Genomic DNA, 19,417 nt, shown 5'->3' with positions numbered 1-19,417 from the left:
TAGCAGCCATCCGAATCAGCACATCTTTCAATTCCCCAATTACTTTTACATTTGTCCTGTCCAATTGCATAATTCGAGTCCCAGTTTTCTCGGGTATCGCATGCAGTATTTTAGCAACAGTGTAAGGCATCACAGTGGACGAGGCACCAGAATCTACCAAGCAATTGTGTATGTTCATGTTGAGGATTTCAAATGTGATAAGGAAAGGTGGAGTCATGGATTTTGATTTCCCCCCCATCATGGCTACACTGACATGTTAGGGGTTTTGATCCATTTTAGACAGAGTGGCTTCCATAGCTGAAGGTATTTGGGTTGTACTGGGGGTACTAATAGGTCTGGACACCGGCTTCTTGGTTTGGCTGCTTGGGATGGTGTGACTTTTGCAGTTCCGCTCATTCATAACTTTCAATAGCAAATCTCTTTGCTGCGTTAATTTCAGCAAATCAAAGTATGTGATATTATCCCTAGATTTCTTAAGATCATCCACAATGTTGTAATCAATGTTATAAACAGGGTAGGGCAGAGTAAACATACAATTGTTGCCATTCTTAGGTGGGATTTTACCATTTTGAGTCGCCTTCATTGCAGTGGGAGTTGTATTATCTTTCTCTGGATGGTTTGCAACTAGGGTATTCTTGGACTGACCACTAGGTCTACCCTTCTCAACAGGAACTTTGGGAGCGGGTGCCTTCAAAGGGTGAACATCTTTCTTTGTCTGGTCTACAGGCTTCATCACACCCGCAAGTGGCCCTTTACTTCATGTGTGGATTTCATTAGTGTGGATTTCTGTCGTACTATCTTCTTCTTCATCATCGTTCTCATTTGTGTAGAAATCCCACAGTGCATTGATTTGAGATTCTTCATCCAAGAGCTCTTCTACTTGGTATTCTTCCTCATTTTCTTATTCTGGCTCCAGCTCCACTATAGGTTCTTATTTGTTAAGGAGCCATCCAATAAGAGCCAGCTCTTCCATATTTAAATTCCTTTTGTTGGGTGGAGCAGGCAACGCAAGTTGACCATGACCACCTTTTGTCTTCTTATGATAGAAAGGTTTGAAGGGTTTTCTATTGTTATACTCTCCTCCACTCCCGCCTGTACTCTCTCCAAAATTCCTTTTCATATTGATGACTGTGTTTGTCAACTTCTTAATGATCTGATGCAAACCTTCCACATTTGTGGTATCCTTTTCCTTGATTTCAACCCCTTTGTTATCACTCCCATTATTCTTCTTGGATGCTTGAGAGGCTTTCTTTTCTCTGGTTGTATGATGACATGTTGTGAGACTGATCATTTCATTCTCAACTTTTACTGCTTCATCGATAGCACCCTGTAAGGTTTGTGCGTTACTCCTTTTGACCCACATCGCAGTAGGGACAGGGAGAGCAGCGATGTAGAATTCCATGAGCACCTCCTCAGTAGGTCTAGCGTTAACCAAGATTTTGTTGAACAAAGCGTTGAACCGGATGTTAAAATCTTTGACCTTTCCTTTGGTTTCCATTTTCAAACAGGATAATTCTAAAACTAAGGCCGCAGGTGCTTTGTCATCACCATACTTGTCTAAAAAGGCCTGTTGAAAGGCAGCCCACGAGGTGATCGATCTGGTTCTCAAGCTAAATTACCATGTGGAATATGCACCAATAAGGGTAAAAGGAAATAGGTGACATACTATATCTTCATCAACTACCCCCAACATGCACACAGCCAGGAAGAAAGAGTGAATATGGTTATCAGCGTTGTCTCCCTTCTCAGGGTTGAATTTAGGTAGTACTCTTTCTAGTCCTAACTATCCTAATCTATCCTGCAGGAGAAAAACAAAAGAGAGGTTAAACATCATAGGTAAATTCCAAGTCCAAATGAATCAATAATGGTTCACGTAAGAACAAGGCTGCATCAAATCTAAATTGCAATCTAATCACTCATACAAGAATACACATTCCTTTTTATACTAATAAAGCTTGCAACTAATGTCTAACACAGTTATCAAGGACTTCCTATGAATCAACTATGATGAAGAATTACATTCAAACAACCAAGGCTAATCATAACATGTATTGTTATCAATATGCACAAAAACAAAACACATTTATATTTATGCCAGCAACAACACCCTGTCTCAAAACATATAAAAGAAAAGAACCTTAAATCTGAAACAAAAAATCCCTCCTCTCCTATCTGGAAGTAATACTTATGCCTCAGAACATGACCCTTCGTCTTCCCATGATCTCCACAATTCCCCTTTTCTTTTCAATATACAAATTAGAATATGCTGAAGTAGCACAGTCAGTGTAACCACTGACACGTAAAGGGTATATCTGCTGGAGTGCTTCGTTTCTTGGGGAATGAATAGATGTTGATTGAAAGAGAACGACTACGTGTCATCTCTTCGCACCTGTATAGAGCGGACGTTATCCCCTGTTATTTCTTAAAGGAAACTGAAAACACTGCGCCTATCATCCCATATCTAGCATGATTGAAGGTGTGTTTGGAAGTGATGACATCTTGATGGATCAGCGCTATCATGAGTGCTTCTACTAAACTTAGAGAGTGCCTGCATTATGAACTATGGTGGTCCGTATTCGCTTTTGCACAGTGTGTATTGCAATATCAACACCAATGGTACAGAGGCGTCATCTTGATATAACTTACGTTTATCCATTACTGAGTCCGCTCGAATTTTCCTGCAGAAATAATTCATATCAGCTATGATTATGCAAATATGATAAAAATGCTTAAAAAACAAAGATATTGCCTTCATTAAAAGTTTATAACATCAAAAGGAACTAGTGTGAAAGAATCGCCCCCTAGTTTTTTAATTCATGCACTGATTGAGTCTCGCAAGCGTAAATCTGGTTTACATTGAAAATCGTTTCATAACACATAACCAGATCTGAAATCCGGACTTGAAATATTATAGGCGAGAAACTATACCCTATCGAGTTTGCCATATGGGATTTTCCATTAAAAACCGCGACCACAGCATTTTATCAAATACACAGGAAAACACGGAAAAACCTGCGGCTGGGCCATACAGCCGGACTTCAAATCTTATATACCTGAGCCTTATAATTATCGGCGGGTTTGCCGTATCGCAAATTGCTTTATGTATAAACAATGAACTCTGTCGATTGTGATAAGCGATTGGAGAGGCGGACCCGAAATACACATGAGCCGGGTTAATAATCCTTTCGGGTCCGTCATATAACACTCTCCTTTGAAAACCGGGTCCAGATCATTTTATCGAAAATACAAGGGAACACATGGGAAAACCGCATCCGACCACAAGGCCGGGCTTGAAATAATATATACCCAAATTCATAGTTATCGGCGGGTTTGGTATATCATAGTGCACCATATATATAACCCTTGGGTTCCGCCAATTGCAATATGGTTCTGGACCCGATATATATGAAATATGGTTAATAATGTCGTCGGGTCCAGAAGACAGCGGTGTGCCTTATATAAAAGCCCCGGACCCCGCTGATTGCGATATGCGATATGGTTCTGGACCCGATATATATAAAATATGGTTAATAATGCCGTCGGGTCCTGAGTATAACGGTGAACATCATGCCTTAGTGTTGATTCCAATAGGAGAAAATAGGTGATTTGTGCATGTTTTGCGAAGTATTTCCGCTGTAAAGAGTTATGATGGAGATAATGATGTGATAGAAGATTTCATGGGTCAAAAAATCCTCGATGAGGATATGAATGAAGGGCTTAGAGAGGGTTATATATGAATCATGCGGCAGGGATTTATTAAGGGGGGCTCAACCATTTAAAAATTGAAGATTTGACTTGGCAAAGAGTTAAAATCCCTGGGATAAAACAGATCATTCGGAGGGGTGCAAGATCAACTTATAGGGGACCCATTCAAAATTGCTACCAGGGAAAATTTTAATAGGGTGGTTGTTGTGGCCACAACACCTGAAAAGGAAGTCGATGAATACCAGGTCATCTCTGCAAATAGGAACATGTAGCAAGGTCCAAGTCTAAAGTATTTTTGTATGTTTTTCAAGTATGTAGTGATCTTAGGTGTTTTTTGGAGATTGTATAAGGAGAAACTATTTATAATAGATGTGCCTAGAGCAGGTGTAAAATGTAACACACATTGGTGGAGTTTTTTTAAGACTGGGAAAGATCCATGGGTCTAATATGTATTAGATTCTAAAATGTATTCCTAAATGTTTTAAATGGAAATATATACCCGTTTGTTCTTTAATATATATATATATATAGTGGTGGCAAGATGGGGAGGGATTTTAATTAATCCCAATGGAATAACAGAAGTAAAATTCTCATGGAGCTTAGGAAGAAAAACTAACAACCAAGCTGAAATGTATGGGCTACTACAAGGTCAATACATTTCCAAAGATAGGGGTGTGGAAGACATTATCATATTAGGTGATTCATTGCTCACAATCTAGTATCTTAATAGTGAAAATAGTAAAAAAGACAACTTCCTTGCTATGGTGCTCCAAATAATTAGAAGTATAATGGTATTACTTCGCTCAAGAAGATTCTATCGTATACCTAGAATCAACAATGTGGAAGTCAATATGAAAGTGAATCAACATTTCTCTTTGGAAGAAGCTAAGCTTGAAGTTAATTATCATAATAACATTGGTATGATCCCCTAATTGGTCATATGATTCCAAGAGTTTGGATCCTTCCTAGGTTCCTTCATCATTGGATGATGGTTTTAATTAGAAACATTGTAAGTATTATTCCCCTCCCTTATATTCCCTCTACCCTCTCATGCTTTTTCCTTTGTAATCATTGCAATCATTTTAATCAAGCTTTGGTAAGGTTTTATGATGGTATAGTATCCTATCAAGACGTGTCAAGTTATGCATTCTGTCGATTTGGAAAAACATGTTTTCCTACCTCGCATGCTTGAATTAACAACATTTATGTGCCCAAGCCTTGGATTTTCCCTTCAAATAATAATGGATCTCCTTGGACGATATACAGGGGAATTTAATGTTCTAGAGATGAAAATCATGTGGAGTGACAGGGGAAGCGATGTTAAATTAGGATGGTTCCTCGCTTCATATACATTCATTCCTATGATCATTCCTCTGAGCACGTCATCTCCTTAGGAGTCTGTGAATTTATTTTTTCTTTGGGATCTTGACTTAGTTGTGGCGTCAATGCGACCAATCTTCTGGAAGCTCTCTTAAGAGCTCCATTGCAGACTTCAATTGTTTCTCCATTAGACTATGAATTTGTGGGTAAGTCACACCTGCTCGTGGGAATTTTGGCGTTCAAGGCTCAATGGTTCATAGGCCTCCCTAGTAAATCCTAGGCATCCTTTCTTTTTTTTCCTCAGTCTAGTTCAGGCCTCATTTCTGGAAGGTATATCTAAGTTTCATGTTTTCAACTTTGTTCTCCACACCCAATTTAGTTTGGATGGAAATTCCAGAGATATGGGTTCTTATCTCCGCTCTTTGGATGTTAATTGGAATCTATTAAGATGGTTCGAGGCTCCGTAGGTTAACCCAACAACTCTATCGTCCTTCTTTTCTAGAGCTTTTTGCATGCTTGTCTCCTTCTTCCAAGTTGAGTTTAGAACCCTCTGTAAGTTTGCATGGATATTATGTTTGTATCTAGGCTCAAGTCTATAATTTAAGGGTCAAAAAGGTGGACCTATCATCTCATTGTGATAAAATCCTTGAAGCCAGTGAAGGTAATCCTGGTTCACTTCCTTCTACCATCATGCTTCTTCAAAATCTTGTTCAGTGTGATACAATGAATTTTGATTCAGACTCAGAGTCCTCCTCAACTGATATTCCATGCTCTCATTGTCGTCTACCCATAGTGAAGTGGACAGAGATTCTTGTAGGCAAGGTTTATAATCACCAATCTAGGAAGCTAACCAGTTGGAGAGAATCTCTCAACCAACTAGACCTCAACAAACTCCTAACTAATAGGAACAAACGCATTCCCGAATTGATGAGCACATCAAAGACAAGTAGGAATTATATTTTCCAAGTCCCCCCTTTAATGAATACATGTCTTGATCTCAATCAACAAATTCTAACTATGGTCCTCATGTTTACAAACATGATAAAAAAGAATATGTCGACATCCATATAAAGGAACAACCATTTACTGGAATGCATGGGTACCAACCGCTACAACCACCAGTCTACTAGGATGTCCTTCATTGGCATGGTCCATTCAACCATTATTTGTATACATGTACATGTACCTGTAAATCCCCCTCCATCATCATCATCATGGGTTTTCTCGGATTACCCATAACCATGCTCTAGGTTTTATCGGCTTACCCTAAACCATGTCCAGGGTTTTGTCGGTTGACCCTAAACCATGCCTACATGAATCCCTATCCACTTCACTCTCACACGTGGTTTCTGGCTTACCACAAACCTACACTGCAAAGTGGTTTTAAGCTTACCACAAACTTGTGCTTCCAAAGTGGTTTTAAGATTACCACAAACTTTATGGGGGTACACATGCCTCATCAGGCTTACATTGCACACTCCAACTCTTGTAGTTACCAAATACATACTTTATAAAAACCACTACAAAACACCCTAAACTTGCTTACTTATAATTGATTGTATGTGACACATAATACACCATCATCATGAGTCTATTCCACAAACTCACACAAAATTTAACTTAGTTGTCCATCATATATTAATATCTGATGTAATTCATTTGATGCCATCTTCAGTGTCATGTCTTCATCATATTTGATAATCAATAGTTCCTTCAAATTTTTGCATTGTTGGAATGTCCAGTTCTAACACACTCATAATTGTGACAATAGTTGATCCGACTAATGTCACTACAACAAACATCCAATTTCTTCAACTAGATCTACATTAATACATTTCTACATGAAATACATGCATAATACATTTGTACATGAAATAAATGCATCTCGACAAAATCAAGGTCGGAGTCAAGGCACCATGTACAATCCACTGAAATCATAAATGTTCACAAAGTCAAAATCATATTTAACGCAGTCTCATAGGTCCATGCAACAGTGTATCCCACCAGCCAAACCATGTGATAGATATCCACGCTCACTGCACCACAGTCAGCTCTCCATCGTTGTTGACCGACATCTCGTACCGGCACATGGGGCACGAGTTGTGCAGCTTCAACCACGGTTGAATGCAATCATAATGGAACATGTGCTTACATGGCATCTGACGTGCCTCGCTTCCCAGTTCAAACTCCTCCAAACAAACAACACATTGTGAAAATTCAGGGCAGAGGTGCTCCTCGGAAATTTTCATGGCATGCTTGGCCTCAATAGTAGATCTCGAAGTCGGTGATGTGTCATAATTATTCATATTGTTCTCTGCCAGACGTTAGATCAGCCAGTCAAGCCCCGATCCCATGAAATAGTCACCGAAGACCTCAGGCATGGGCACAAAAAAATCCCCCTTCCTCATTCTCTTCATGCTTGAGAGCAAAGGGGTTCATTAAAAGAACTCTTTCAGTACCTCCTGAGACTCGATTCCTGGCCACAGAAGCACCCAAGGGTTGCAGAAAGTGAAGAATCGGTGACCTTTAAACTACAAACATCGCGAGCCTTCAGCCCCAAAGCTTCCCCCCTTAATTCAGCAATGACCTCTGCCCAATTACATTGCCAATTGTTTCATTGCATATGTGGCGCCAGTATTCCAGGCCCACGACGGTTGTCATTTTCAAATTCCTAACAAAAGAAAGAAAAAGCTTTGCAACTCTTTACCCTAGAACAACAAAGGAAAAATCTCTATAATTCTTCTTCAAATCTGGCCACGAATCTATAGCTGGAGTGTGCAGAAGAAAGAAATTAAGTAGCAGAGAATATGCTTCCACAGGTCTCTAATCAGCACTGCGACCTGGAATTTTCAAGAATTTAAAGCCAACAAATGGAAATACCAAAATAAATTTTGCAGATGCATATTCAGATTTAATTCTCCTTCCGAGCCACGAGCCAATTCTCAGGTGCCAGCAGTGGCTCTCTCTTGGCCTCAATGGACCTCAACACAGGCTCCCCAATTTAATGACAGTCTCATAACAGCGCAGTCAATGTTTCACAGTGAATCATCCAATCCACACGCAACAATCACAGGTTTGCAGATCACTGCTTTAACAATTCTACTGCCTCCACACACAGGTCTGCAGGAGTAGCAACAGAATTAAAAAACCATCCCATTTTGCTCTGAATCATCTAGCATAGGGTTCAACGTAGACCGCCACAATATAATATTTCCTAAACCATGGCTTGAACAGAGTCAACTTCATCAGATTCACCGTTGCTTTGCCATCAACATGCGCAGCTTGCTGCAGATTATTTATAAACCAGACAATGGGGAACAAGACAACACAACAACAGATCACGTCAACTAACAGAAACATATGCTTCCTAGTAAGCCAATCCTTGGCATACGGCCCAGTCTCGTCGATCACCACAGTTGCAATGTTGGCTAAACTTGCAAGGGAATGAAAACCATGAGAAATTTCTTCTCCTTTCCTTGCAAATAGGGTTTCAAATCTCAACACTCTCAACAGATAGCAGTGCAACTAGTGCGTGTGTGCTCAACGAATCTCAACCTAGACCCTTCATTATCGATACGGTCTGGAACGATACCTCCACCTCAGGTCTATCGTTATCAATGGCTCTCTCGTGAAGGACGATTGGCATCCACAACGCAACGTTGTATAGCACTAAATTCATGTTTCTCATGCATCCTTCTCGTGGATAGTGATTCATACAATAGCGACAACATTCTGCAATAATTCAGTGTCGTAATGCAGGCCCACCCGCTCTAGAAATTCATTCACACGTGCTACACAGACAAACAAATAACGTTGACAGCCCAACTCACATTTCTCATTAAAAGGATGGATAGACAACGCGATGCTTACAGAGAATTTATTCACTCTTCAACTCCCTTGGCTCGGGATTGGCCGGCCTAGACCAATACGGGCTTTGATACTAACAAAGGTTTTCTAAATGCACTCCAAATTGTGTTTACATGAAAATAATAATACAATACAAATACATTAAGCTATGTCTTTAGATAGTTAGTCTATTTTAGACATACAATCTCTTGGTTGAGTGAATATCTTAATCACACACTAATCTAGGAAGTTAACTAGCAATTGTCCCAAAAGGTACAAAGAGAGGCTCATAGGATTATTAAATTAGAATTGTTGAATTTCTCTAGAAGAGATGTTGGTTCAAATCTAACGGATGAGCAATTTGAGTTGGCTAAACGCCTTCTAATTGTTTTTTATTATGGTAAAATTATATTGATAATTCATTGGTTTTGCTTTCAATAGCTTCACGGGAATTTGAAGAGCATGTATAGAATTGCTTTGTGGGATTTGATCTTAAAATCACTGATTTGTAGATATATACTCAATGAAAGGTTAATTGGTTGAAACCCTGCACAAATGTTTGATATAAGCAAATAAGCCGAAAAGGTTGAAAGGCTTAATTGGTTTGTCGAAAACCTCGTTTTCTTGGACTAGATTATTGTGCAATTACTTTTCTTTAGATGTTTTGTTTATATCTATATTACACTGAATACATTGAATGTCTTATTTCATTTTAGAGTAAGTTAATTACCCAAAATTAAGAAACTTCTATAGATGGCCAAGCATCTACAAAGCTTTCGAGTGACCAAGGCAATAACCACCATGACTATCCCCTACCATTTGACAATGTTTCTCTACCCAACCAGATTGAATACTTAGGGAGGGAGAAGCAAGCCAATTACACAAATAAATTGCCTTTGGAAAGAATTATGCACATACATAGAGCAAAATCCAAATACTCTACCAAGAAGAAAGAAAGTTGTCCACACAAATTTGTTAAATGGATCCACTTTGTATGCTCGTTCAAAGTGAAAATAATGAAGAGTGGTTTATATGTAAAGGCAAAGAAACTGAAATGTATTTCAATAATGAAGAAATAAATCTCACGTTTCTTGTCTCATGTAATGAAAAATGGCTTTATGTAAAGAAATAAACATTAAAAATTAAGAAATCTTGATGAAAAATTAATAAAAATATAAATACTCATTTGTTTAAGTGGAATGCATTTGTAGACATGATTTGTATTGTTAAGACACTCCTAAGTGTTAAGTTGTTGGTTTAATTTTCCGCCTTACCATGGGAAATTGAATATTAACACAGTTGAAGAATTGTTACAGATAATTTTAGATTTCCACGTCATTTTTGGTCCTGGAGAGAGAGCATTGATAATTTGTTGCAGTGATCATATGTATGTAATTGATCTTTCAATTTGTTATAACTATCATATCATATGTATGTAATTGATCTTTAATTTTTATTAAAAAAATATGTGTATAGCTTTCCAAATTTTGATTGTTTTTTGAGATTTACGGGCCTTAATTGATTTTTCAATTTTTTACAATGTACATATTATTCAAAATAAATGTGTGTATATATTTTCAAATTTTGGTTGTTTTTTTAGATTTACAAGCCTGAATTGATCTTTCATTTTTTAATTTTTTTTACAGCGTACAGAGTATTCGAAAAAAATATGTGTAGCTTTTCAAATTTTGATTGTTTTTAAGATTCACAGGCATTAACCAAAGCTCAGGGAAATAGAACACTAAGAGGCCTTAGATACGAATAGGCATCATTTTCTTGCTGCAAAAAGTTTGGGAAATATGATAATATGTTTAGTTAAAGATAACTTGAATTAGAGTTGTCAATACGAGCATAAGGAAATTGGTTAAATAATAGGTCAATGAAAAAATTGACATTATCTACTCCATCCAATTAGATAGGTGTGAAATGAAGCCAAACCCCGGAGTAGCAAACTTAGTAGATTTTATTATAGATTTGAAGAGGAGAAATGATGATAAATCTTATATAGAATTGGTATGGTAGATATTTGTACAGGTTCAAGAAGAGTTACAAACAGGGAAATAGCATGAGGTACAAGGACAAAACACATGTGCACCAAATTAAGTCCTTTGGCATTGTCAATCAAGTGATTCTACAATTGAGAAAAGAGCATTATCCCATATAAGGTACATGCTTTAAGTTCAACCTGGAGAAGATAAGATCATGTAGGATCTGAAGGAAGTTTGGTGAAAATGCACATGAGGTGGAGTAACCAAGAGTTTGATATTTCACTTATTTTTTATGATGTGAACTTGCATTTATAGAAGGAAGTGAAAATAACGCAAATGAAAAATAAGAGAGTGTTTAGATCGATTGAATGAAGTGAATGCCAAGAAAGAAGCTAGAAGATATAGAAAATATTGTGAAGAAAGGAAATTTCAAAGATGGATTGTTCATTGTAAGTAATGTTTGATAAAAAGGAAGGCTAAAACCATTGAAATCAACACAAAGGTACTTGAGATGTTGTATAAGAAATAATGAAGAGGAAAGAGTAGGAATGATGATGTAGAAATAATGAAGAGGAAAGAGTAGGAATGAGGATGTAGAATTAGTGTAAGGACAAACCAAGTTTTCCATATAAGACGAAGTTGGCATAGGAGAATCCATGACAAGTTTCGTTATAAGCATAGAAATCATGTTATATAAGGAGATTATACAAGGTGAGAACCAAAGTGCAAAGATAAGATAGGAAGGAATAGTGTGGGTGCCATAACATTTATATGCATAGAAGCAAATAGTTATAGCATGCAATTTTGCTTAGAGGAAAAAATGCAACAAATATTTGGATAAGGTCAATAAATTATGTGTATAAAAATTAGGTGATTTATAGATCGAGTGCATAAAAAGATAATGAGAAAATGAAAGTGTGTAGATTAATGCTAAAAAAATATTGTATACACAAATTGGCATGAAAAATATAACATAGGAGGAAGCCAAACAAACATGTACATAAAAATGAAGAATCAAAATTAAGTTGAAGATTGATGAGGTGATGAAAAGATTGAAAAACTAAAAGTTAAAGACTACTTGAGATGTGCATGGAGTTGAAAGATTAAAAGTTGAATATAAATATTAATAGAGATAAAGTAAATTATAAGCTAAAATCAATCAAATTTAAAAATTAAAAATTGAAATAATATTTAATTAAAAAAATATCATAAAAAAGTTTTAAATAAATCACATAAATGATTATGAACCACAATTAGTGGTTCGAAACCAATTAACCTAAAAAATGTCTATATAATTTCTCAAAAAAAAACTTTTTATAAATCATAAATGATAGAAACTTACTTTTAAAAACATATTAATACAAATAAAGTAATAATAATAATAAAATATTAAAATGATTGTCAATTTTAATATTTATTATTTCCTATTTAATAATAATAATAATAAAATATAATTTAAATTATGGTTTTATATCATTTTCGAGACCTTTTGACTGCAAATACGAGGACCCGGAAACATTTCAGATCAGATGGAATCTTCCCTTGCTTATACAGTGCAAATTGTATGAGCATTATATTTTGCAATACCATTTCCATCTATCTACAATGCATATCTATTATTTCTTGTTACAGAAAATGGCTAACGGTGGAAATAAGGACAGGTCTCTAATTCTAGAGTCTACTCAGCCAAACTTATATCACAGTTTGTCTTGCTATCTTGATGAAAAAGACAGGAAGGCATGTTGTGTGCTTTCTTTCACGTTCAGCGATCAAATGGTTGCCTATGAAATCAAATCTTACCTTTCTTTTACTAAAAATTAGAATATAATAGCCCTGTAAGTTGAAATAATGTAAACAGCTTGCATGTGTTAGAAATTTTCTTTATGGAACTCGAATTTAGTGTTCATTTTGTGGTTGTAATCTTTGGCGATGGCTCTCAGCTCCTTGGCCAAAATTAGAGGCCCGCAACAGAAAACCCTTGCATTCAACCAACGTTAATATAAGTAGGTGATTCTCAAAGGAGCCATAATTCCCTACGTTTGTCAGAAATTTTGAAAGCTTGACTTACCAATTCTGGCGTCTTTGTCTTTATTAGCAGAAGCAACTTTTGAGAAAACCTATTTCCAATTTGGACTGGCAAAGTGAGTCTTGACCTGCAGACCAGCGGGTGTTTCAAACAATGGCTTCCTACAGCCCCCAGGTAATGTAATACTACAGCGATAATGGAAAAAATATATATATGTACCCTGGTTCCTGAGAGAATATCGACTCCAGCCTTGGCATGATTCAGAGCTTGCACCATTGTAATTAAAGCCAACCTGACATCGCCTTATTCATAAACGCTCGTCAGATAGTTGTGCATTTCAATAGCAGCCTGGATTCACAAACATCCAACATTCGTTTATATTTTTCAATTCGGCAAAATTTGGTATTCGTTTATATAACCCTGTCGTCCATCTCTGCTATTTCGTTCATGACCCCCTTGAACCAGTCGAAGGAGCCTTGCTCCCTTGTGACCCAGTAGAAATAAGTGTTCGTCAGACCCCAGTCCTTCCTTTTCCTTTTGGAAGCAGAATCTGCGATTTTCATGTGATTTAACATGTCTTTGAGAATGCTTATGAAGGGAGTAGCGCCAATTTCGAGCCCTATCAACAACAGCACATCATATTTCTTGTAATTTTGTGTCGGAACCTCCATTGTCTTTCAAAGATATGTGATTAGAACTTACAGCCGACAAAGAAACTTCACGCTCCACTCTCAGAAGTCTGCTTTTTCCCTCCATTGTCTTTCAAAGATCTGTGATTAGAACTTACAGCCGACAAAGAAACTTCACGCTCCACTCTCAAAAGTCTGCTTTTTCCAGCTGTAGGGGCCTCCATTGTCTACAAAGATCTGTGATTAGAACTTACGGCCGACAAAGAAACTTCATCTTAAAGCTAAAGGAAATAAATTAGTAATCACCTGCGAGAAAACTCTTTTCATCTCCTGTGTCCAGTCTCCAACTGTTCTGATATGCACGCTAATGTGTTCATCATCAAGAGCAGAGGTGATCGAGAATGGATTCTTGCATGTAGAAAGTTCAGAAAAAAATAAAAATAAAAATAAAAATAATAAATAATAAATAATAAATAAATAAAAATAAAAATAAAAAAAAATGTAAGAATCGTGGAAGAAACACTAAAAGATCTTATCAATTGATAAATTCTAATGTATGTTCTAAAATTACCATTCGAAAGGCGAGATCTTGGGGCACTGGAGAAATAAATACATTCCACTCTTGTACTTGAAGCCTGCAGGTTTTGACATATGCAAAGCCAGGACGTTTCTGCGATAAACTACCACCCTCAAAATAAATAAAGCAGATATGTTGATTGCGCTTGCAAAGGATTTCAAGATACAGATAATACAATAAAATTGCATATCTGAAGTAGAAATTACATGACCTTGACAATATTGACAGTATAATTCCCTGCTCTGAATGCTCTCAGTGTGCGCTCGCCGCAATATAAAAGCACCTGAACAGCAATATACATCCAAATCTGCACGTTCAAATCACGTCAAAAATTAAGCCCTGAATTTTTTGAGAGGATAAACATCATCAAATTCTGAAGCAAATTGTCTATGTTTCTTTTCATTTAAGCTAAATTCTCAAGCATTTTAGAACGAAATTAGATATTCATTTCTTACTTTCAATCTTTTAGGGAATAAATTTCGAGGCGTTTTACTTCGAAGTTAGACATGTAGTTTAGAATTAACAGAAAACAAGTTGAAATGTCCTTATGGTTTTCTCCCTCCAATCTTGCACGAAGAAAAGGTGAATGGAATGAAAATGAGAAGCAGGTAAATCACGACAAATGCATGATGTGAATACCAGGAAGCATTGAATTCGGTCAGTTTATCATTGTCGAGAAAGTTTCACTGAACTTCTTCTAAACCAGGTGGTTGCAAGAACAAAGGCAGTTGTTCTAGTAGTGAATGGGCCCTTCCAACACTTGTCTCCCACTCCCTTCCTCTTGCATTTTTGAGCTGTCTTATGACGCCATTTTCCAAGCCCGAGTCTAAAGACACAGAAAAGAAAAAGAAAAACCCTGAGATAACTCTTGCCAAACCGATCCGAGCCCTGCCCTCAGCCCTCCTCCTACGCAGACAATTTCACCAAAGAGACCCCGAGCAGAAGAAGAAGAATCGCAAAGAAAAGCCTAGTAGATTTTGTTTTCAAACTCTCTGCCCATAACTAAAATGCCCACCATTCCGTCCACCCGTAACTGAAGACCATGATGAATACAGTTAAACACATGTCAATGAGGTGGAATAGTTCTTCTCGTCGTCGATTTGTCTCATCGCCCCAGGCGCGCCACAACTCCCTCACCTTCCACAAATTTTCAGTCTCAATCATGCTAGAGTGGGGTTCGATTCCTTAGGTACTAATCCTGGAGATCGTCCAGAGAGGAGCATGCACGCAGCCTGGGCACACGTTCACCGCACCACACGCAGGTTGGGCACACACGTATTAACAGCGCACACAGTGGCATTAACAAATGCGAAACTGCAAGATGCAAAATACCAAGATGTCAATTTGGCTGTTGTTGAAAAAAAATGCCAGGTGTCAACCTTAGAATGAAAAGGACGATGAAAGTCTCTTTCAAAGGAAGGCCTATCGGCCTAACTAGTTGGAGAGAATCTCTCAACCAACTAGACCTTAACAAATTCCTAACTAATAGGAACATACTCATTCTAGAATTGATGAGCACATCAAAGACAAATAGGAATTATATTTTCCATATCCCATGAAGCTCTTCACAGGGAAGATTATGATCTCTAAGTCAAATTTTGCAAAGTGTACCATGCCCAAGTGGATCTCATGGACAAGTTAGTGAGACTTCAGCTTCAGTTCTCTCCTTTGACAAATGAAGGGGACACATTCAAGAACATTATCATGGACCTCAATTTAAGCAATATGCTCCCAAAGGTCCCGACCAACACTAGGAAGATTCAAGCAAGCAGGACATAGATCTCAATAGGCCAACAATTGTCAAGGATTAAATCTAGCTACTATCACTACATGTGAATTTTTGTCCCTTTTGTAATCTTGTAGTTATGATGTAACTAGGTCCATTTTTAGTTTTTTAGGTCCTTTTATGTAATGGGTCGGTGTTCTCTCTTTAAATTTTAGTTAGGTCTAAATATCGAAGATGTAACCCTAGTGTATCTTTTTGCGACTAGACACAAATTTAAAACTAAATTACTCATTTTGTGTAATATATATATGTGTGTGTGTGTTCAATTACATAGTTAATATATCCCAATTTTCAATCTTTCACTTCTCTTTTTTTTTGGGGTTGTCTATATATGAGTTTTTTGGGATTTTTGGCAAATTTATGATTGGAATCCAATGAAAAAAATTGCGATGAAATCTTAATTTGTGTTGTTTAAACTGATTTTTTAATTAGAAGTAAGACAATAACTATATATGAATCAAAAATTATATTATTCTTTGAAATTATTTTTTTTTTTTATATTTACACTCACACAAATATCAAAATCTGGAAAAATATATTTTGTTTACATGTATTTCTTACATCATCAAGCAAAAAATGGTTAAGTAATTTTCACAAGGAAATCAACCTCTAATATATTCATCATTAATATTATAATTAATTAATTAATATTATAATAATACATAAAAGTAACTACTACTCCTAAAGTGAAAAAAAAAATTGTTAAAAGGCACCAAACTAAAACTATTATTATTAGAAATTAGAGTTATCATTTGATGGTATTGTAAAGGGCAATGAATATATGTGCATGTTAAAGGGAGTTGGTACATGCCTGATGGTTTTTTCTAAACACATATTTTATTTTTATTTGTTAAATAAAATAATTTTATGTTGCATGCGTGATGGTTTTCTCTAAACACACACTTTATTTTTATTTGTTAAATAAATAAAAAAGAAAAATTAACATTTTATTTTTATTTATTGCATGCGTGATGGTGCATTCCGGGAATCGAACTCGGCACCTAACGATCTAACGTTCAAGGAAAATCAAAAGACAAATATATAGATGGTTAAGTTACCAGAACGAGAGTTAGAAACTGAGGAATTGAAAATCAAAAGATAAATGTATAGAGGTTTAAATTACCGAAAGGTCAGGTGAGGTTGACCCACATTTGGAACATACAGAAAGAGGGGCATTCCGAGAATCGAACTCGGGACCTCTCGCACCCAAAGCGAGAATCATACCACTAGACCAAATGCCCAGATGAAAGCATAGCCTACAAAATATAACTTAGGAAAATTACTTTTTAAATAATGACGAAAACAGATGCCGCAAATTATACCCCAGTAAAATTAAGAACTTTACCACTAGACCAAATGACCAGACGCCCAAAATTATACCCTAGTAAAAATAAAAATTTATTAAATAATGACGAAATCAGAAACCGCAAATTACCCTAGTAAAATTAAGAACATATTAAATAATAAAATTAAAAAGTGATTGTCAGAAGTGGGATTTGAACCCACGCCCTCTTTCGAAGACCAGAACTTGAGTCTGGCGCCTTAGACCACTCGGCCATCCTGACGATTGATGTTATTGATATCTTCGAGACAAATTAATAACTCTTTCCTTATCAGAATCCACTTGGCCATCTCAACAGCTTCTTCGGATATGTAAGCAGAATAATATCAAATTATTTTATTTCAGTAAATAAAGCATTATAAATAGGTTCACGAACATACAATAACTTATTTACTTCTTCATTTTGGTTAAAGATGGCAGCGATGCGAAATTTTCAAAGCAACTTCATTGAGAAGTGTGATGAGAGGGAAAATAATATTTTATGCTTGTATTTTTTGAAAAAAAAAATTCCGTTTTTTTTATTATAATTTAATTGTTAAATTAGTAGTAGGGATAGTTATTATTAGTTGTTATTTATTATTGTTATTTAAAGAAAATTATGTTATTTGGAATTATTGTTAATGGTCAATAAAGGGATAGGGTTTCACTTTTACCAAAGGTCAATCTTAATTCATTAACCTATTTTTTAAGGAGCTTTTACCCAAACAAAAGAAATTTTATAGAATACTAAAAAACTATATATTTATTCTAATTTATTTTATTTATATTTTTACTAAAAGAATTGATAATTGGATTATTCACAACCACTACCAATTAAACTAACTACTTTTTATTTATTTATTTTTATAGTTTAACTACTTTTTATTTATTTATTTTTATTTAAAATATATATGAATAATAATACTTAATCCTAAATGTATTTTAATATAAAACTACTCTACCTATTATGAAAGGTTTAGTTTAAGAAATTATGATCGGCCAATATATATTTTATTAAACTTGTTTAAGATTTGTTTATGGTTTATAAATATTTTTATATACATAATTGTAAGAAAATTAGGATTTTGAAGTATATATTTTATTAAATTGTTTAAGATTTGTTTATGTTTTATAAATATTTTTATATACGTTAGTGTAAGAATGTGCACTAGTAATATTAATAAATTATCATTTATATTTATTTATTTTTTTAATTAATTATATTTTTAATATTTAATATTGAAAGAAATAATATTTTAATTTATGTATACATATAAATGGATGAAATTAAAAATATATAAATTAAAAAATTTATTTTTTTGGGTTAGAAATTACTACTTTATACGGAAGGATCACTGTTATTAAAGTTCATTTTTTCGGAAGGGAAGGATCACTGTTATTAAAGTTCATTTTTTCGGAAGGGTCACTGCTATTAAAGTTCATCATTTTGAACGGTCTTTGAGTTTTCAAGTTGAAGACAAATCTCGTTTTTTAAAATGATGTAGAGCTTGTTCCTCCGTTCACTCACATTAAGCACACTCTTAATAATTCTAGTTACCTTCGTATTCTTCTTAATGCTATCATCGCGTTGGTTCTTTTGGAGATTGGCAGGGTGAGAAAGTTTTTGGGTTTTATTTCTCGTGATTTGTTGTCTCTACATTTGGAACTTTCAAATGAGATCTCTGCTCCCCTTTGGTCAAGGATCGAGGCGTGCATGGCACTGAAATCTATTCGTCTGGAAGAAATCTGGAAAGTAAAGCAGTCCAAGAAGTTCAGTAAGTTCTCAGAGAAATCAACCTCGCGGCCTAATGATTCTAGTTACTTTTGTGGTCTTTCCAAGAGGAGAATTAATTCTAATCAAATCTATGCTGTCTGATCTTGGGTTGACAGTGTTTCTCACCCTTCCACCATGAGGGTGAAGTTGGAATGTTCTTGTGTTTTCGCTGTAATAACTCTGCAAATTCACCAGGTTAGATTCCCCCGGTTCGTTATTTGTTAATTCTTTTGGTTTTGGTTGGTTTCAAAAATATTAAAAGTGGCTCTATTAATAATAATTTTTATAATATTCAATTGAATAGTAATTATTATTATTATTATTTGTATAATAATAATATTAATTAGTTTAATAATAATAGTCATTGTATTTTCAATTCATATAGGAATAATAATATTAGGAATAGAAATAATACTTTATGTATTGATGATGATGATGATGATGA

At 35.5% G+C, this 19,417-nt stretch overlaps 2 non-coding genes and 2 pseudogenes across 2 annotated transcripts; all 4 read right to left on the bottom strand.

Annotated features, from left to right (window-relative positions):
* Window positions 1-6,950: 6,950 nt before the first annotated feature.
* On the bottom strand, window positions 6,951-8,636 carry LOC149154964 (E3 ubiquitin-protein ligase RING1-like; annotated as a pseudogene).
* Window positions 8,637-12,727: 4,091 nt separating this feature from the next.
* Window positions 12,728-13,556, bottom strand: LOC149154963 (respiratory burst oxidase homolog protein F-like; annotated as a pseudogene).
* Window positions 13,557-17,046: 3,490 nt separating this feature from the next.
* Window positions 17,047-17,118, bottom strand: TRNAP-UGG (transfer RNA proline (anticodon UGG)). The gene has a single exon. It is a non-coding gene; the product is annotated as a tRNA-Pro (tRNA).
* Window positions 17,119-17,358: 240 nt separating this feature from the next.
* Window positions 17,359-17,442, bottom strand: TRNAL-CAA (transfer RNA leucine (anticodon CAA)). The gene has a single exon. It is a non-coding gene; the product is annotated as a tRNA-Leu (tRNA).
* Between the last annotated feature and the right edge of the window lie 1,975 nt (window positions 17,443-19,417).

Source organism: Pinus tabuliformis, chromosome 9 (assembly GCF_031772625.1).
Source record: "Pinus tabuliformis cultivar Carrire ecotype Pingquan chromosome 9, CPIR1, whole genome shotgun sequence".
Taxonomy (NCBI): domain Eukaryota; kingdom Viridiplantae; phylum Streptophyta; class Pinopsida; order Pinales; family Pinaceae; genus Pinus; species Pinus tabuliformis.
This window is presented reverse-complemented; position numbering and strand designations above follow the sequence as displayed.